The following is a 4,702-nucleotide window of genomic DNA, read 5'->3' as shown; positions in this document are numbered from 1 at the left end:
GGAGGCGGGTACAATCACCCCATTAAGAAAACAACAGAGGGACATTACCAGCTACTTGTTGATTCTGCCTTTGTCCAGGCTGCCAAAGCATGGACCCAGCATGTGGTCTCCTAGCTAATACACAGATACCTCTCAGCAAGGGAGAGGGGAGGGGGGAATTCCTGCTTAGCAGGGAGGGGAGGGGAGCAGCCTGCAGTCTCTGCCAGAGCTATAGCCAGGGAGCAGAGGGGAGGGGCCAGCCCTGCTGTGGAGCACAGATCCCCTGCCAACCCAGAGAGCATGCCAGGATGCTGGGGGGTCTCTGATTTAACTCAGACCAGCAAGGGGTCTGGGACAGACATTGCATAAACCAGTCTGAGCTAAATCAATTAAGTCTGATACTACATTCAACCAGGTTTATCTCAGACCAGTTTCAGCCATTTCCAAACTGGTTTATGTGAACTGTAACAGGTTCTATTACAGGCTTAAACCAGTTTCTGATCACTTAAACCAGTTTATGTGCAATGTCTGTCCCTAGCCCTTGACTCAGTTTTGGAGAGAAAAAGCTATAAAGCCAATGAAGGCCTTGAGACATTTAGTTAAAAATATATGGAAAATCCTTTGAAAGTTCTCCTTAAAAAGACAAATCGCTCTGGCATATGGAGGCAGCAAATTCTACGAAGTTCTGTCTAAAGAGCCGTCCTGAAGCCAGTCCCCAGACGCCATACAAAGAGTGTGAAAACTATCTGATATGGAGGGAACTAGGAACCTTCACTTCCTCCAGTTTTGGTGAGACTCAAATTATACCCATAATTTTTTATTGCTGCTGAAAATCCATTAGTGAGTCAAAGTAAATAGGAATTCATGAGAAAGTCCTACATTGGCTAGTGCTGCATCACAAAATCTTCTAAAATTAAAGATAACTCTCCACTGTGTGGAGCCTTGGGGTATATTATGCCCCTTAAGTACTGGACTGTACGTGTACTACTGTAAATTTCTTGTGGATGGCCAACTGACTAAACCATTCAGCTTCAACTTTTTACAATACCCTGACAAAGTAAATGGTGTCCTGTAAGAAAGATGCTTTCTGTGATGAGCACTGCATATTAATATGATCAATATTTTTTAGGTTGTTCAAGTTAAGAAACTGCAACAGTTAGAGAACAATTAAATCATCAGAACAATTAAAGGGGAGTTCATGAGTCCTGGAGATAAAATTTAGCCAGAAGCTGAAGCTCACTACTGAATACACAAGAGATTTAAAAATATATGTATTTTACCATTGTTGGGACTATAGGTAAGTGTATACTGAAGGTTGCTGTGAGCTGTACAGCAAGACTGTCTTTGGTACCTACAACCGCTCGTTTAAAGTTGGCTCAGGTATACTTACACTACACTGCAATTGGAAGCAAGCAAATTTAATCTCTTTGATTTAGTTTTTCCTCGGTAATTTAGTCACACATACCTTTATGCAGCACATCCTCTCGCTCACAGAGATAAACAAACAAATGAAGGAATGAAAACTTAGGAATTAATCAAACTATTTCCCTGAAGACTGTGAAAGAAGAAAGCAAGAGAGAAATTGTAAATGATATTGCTACTTGGGAATCACTCAACTATGATCATGACATAGACCATATAAACACATAAATATAAGAAAGAAGAGTTGAAATTAAATGGATGTGCCCATAATAAAATGCAAGCATAAAATTGTGGAGGCAATGAAAGCTGCTGTTTAAAATTAAGCTCAGATTCTGTTTCTTTCTTTCTTCCCCTTGCAGTCACCTGCCCCAAAACAATACTTGATATTCTTTAACTTGAACATAAGTCTCTCTTTTGTGCTCTAACTGTGCTCTAACACTCAGCAAATTGGTTACCACCAGCAGTTAACTAATTTTGCTGTCAGCAGCCTGAAGTGAAGCTAGAACTTGAATTTCATTTGTTATTGGGTACAAATGCCTATTTGAACATTAATATAGCTATTTACTGACCATTAAATTGGTTATATATTTTTTAAATTAAAGGCCTATAGCTTCAAATTACATTTATACAAAAGAAATTTGTTCCTCCTCTGTAAATGGTAAAATTAGCCATAGTATGAAACACCAAACTGCTAATGCATAAACACTTTAGGAGCCTGATTCCTAGTCTGCACTGCCCCATTTAACTAATCGTCTCTAAATGGTTATTTTCTGCACCCCTCCCCCCCCACCGGCCCTTTAAATTACAGGTATGAAATGAATGTTTCAAATAAGGAAACAAGAGCTCTACCTTTTTTTTTTTTTTTTTTAAATAAGGATTTTCCTAAGGACAGAACAATAATCATTTGATATTGTTCTCTGGAAATAAAACTAAAGCATGAGATAAAAAATGCTCCTTGAGAATTTTTTTCAGGTCAGAATAATTTACAAAATGTCAGAAGACAACTAGGTAGTTTACAAAAAATTCAACTATAGCAGCTCTGTGAGTGGTAATGAATGTAAAATGGACCTGGGCAATTTATGGCAGATGCTTTGAAGTTGGAGAATAAGACATTTTGACAAAAGCAATTGCAGAAATACAGGCTGTGCTCGTGATACATTATCAGAAGGGCTGCTTCTTTTTTGTGAGCACACATACCTGCAGAATAGGTGTCCTAAGTTAAAGTAAAGTATAAACCATGGCCCTTGCACAACTAGGTAGATCATGCAAATACTGGGATCTCTACCTGCAAGCTAATACAGTCCCAACGTTTACATGTTCAGCTTCTGCCTGTAAAATGAGAGTTCAGGCCTTAACACACCTAGTAGCATACTCTAAAATATCCAAAATACTTATTCCAGGTTTGTACCTGGTACTTGTCTATTAGAACTCAAAACCCAGTCAGTTCCAGACTAAGAGTCAGTCAGGCATCTGATGAAGTGAACTTGGGTTCACAAAAGTTTGTGCTCTCGCTCTATATATATATATATATATATATATATATCTTATTAAGTTAGTCTATTAAGGTGCGTATCTACCCTACCTTCTGACTGACTTCAGACTAACATAGCTAACAACCTCTCCCCTGGGACCTCATAACCATGTAGGGGTGTGATGGTAGAACAAAGACACAATACCAACCATCACAGGCTGAGTGCAAACCTTTGAAAAAGATAACACACATTTATCCCTTTATTGTGCATGCCTCTATGTCTTCAGAATTCTTTCCTTCTATGATCTGTAGACATGATCTCTTAGCCCTGTTAAATCATCCTTATCAAGCTACTACAATGCAATAACCTGTCTGGCACATTACCTATCTTGAAGGATTTGTATGCAATATATTGCATTCTTCTTTTCTTCTGGTAAATTACTCCAAACCTCAGAAATACCAATTGATTTCACAATTATCCTGGGCTGAGCATTGCTTCTACTTGTATGCTTTGTTCTGTTCCAAAACTAACAAAAAGGATTCAAAAGGTGCAGAGATATTCAAAATTAGATGTATATGCAGTTTGTTTAATTAAGTCTGGAATAGGTAGATGGGGAATTCCTTCACTTGATCAGCAGTATATAAAATACAATAAAGCCCTGAAGGTAGTGAGCTGCACTCATCAAATGAGTGAGCACAAGACTTCTGACTCCCCACAATCTCTTTTTGGTGCAAGGCTGCTGCCTTAAGTTGTAGCTAATGTTTGCTTTCTCAGCCTCTGTTTTGTCGGTGAAAAACCAGTAAGGTTGCAATAAGAATATGAACTTTTAATCAAGTATAAAATGGATACTAAAATCTGTAGGGACAGACGTGCCCTTGGAAAGGTATCCTCTAGCACTGTTTGGTAGGAGGCAGCACCGGTTCTCTTATACGTGACTACACAGGATAAATACTGCTGTCTTCATCCTTAATATTTGATTCACTTTAAAGATCTTACTCCCTTTAGATGATGCCATTTTATTTTAAAAAGAGAGAGAGAGAGAGAGAGAGAGAGAGAGAAATCACAAAGGTAACTAATGCCAGTTTCCAGAGAAGTAATATAGAGGGACTTCAGGGGAGCAGGGTGTGGGTCCAGTGCTTCATTATTCGCTGCCTCTGTGCTATTCAATTATAAATAGAGCTGAAGAGTGATGATATGACTCCAATGAATGAAGGTCAGTGTGAATTCCAGCTATGAATATGGAATCAATACAAGACTAGTTGAAAAGCAAAGTTGGTTCTCAACAAAACATAATTTCAGATTGCAGCTAGTTGTGTAACCCTACCACCTGCTTTTGAATCTTTTTCTTGTTATTTTTAAACATTTAATTGGCAATTATAACACCCAAAAAGACACCAAACTATTTTCCATTTGGATTCTCACATGGAGAAGTAACAGGTATTATCTTTTTAAAAGTTGTTCGTTTTACCTCAAACAATTACATTTTTAAATTGTTATTAAGGAGCCAAAATGTGGTAAGAAACACAGAGACATACAGTTGGACAGTCCCTTACAGTGGAAGGCACCACAAGCCTGCAAAAACTTAGGCACAGACCTAAATTTAAGCTGTTGGCACTGGATTTTGACCCAGTCCCTACACCTTTGTTCCGGGCCACAACACCTGTCAGGTGATAATAGACGAGTCTATTGATACAGGGTAAGAACAGAAAAGCAACAATACAAACAACCAAACAATTCTATATCTACCAATCCTAGGGCTGTCATTTGAGTTAAAATACATCTGGTCAGGATGCAGGCTCTCTCTCTCAGGTGCCATCAGTCTGGAGGTG

The sequence above is a fragment of the Alligator sinensis genome, unplaced genomic scaffold (genome assembly GCF_000455745.1).
Source record: "Alligator sinensis unplaced genomic scaffold, ASM45574v1 scaffold349_1, whole genome shotgun sequence".
NCBI classification, from domain to species: Eukaryota; Metazoa; Chordata; order Crocodylia; family Alligatoridae; genus Alligator; species Alligator sinensis.
The sequence above is the reverse complement of the archived record's forward strand: the minus strand, read 5'-3'. Positions refer to the sequence as shown.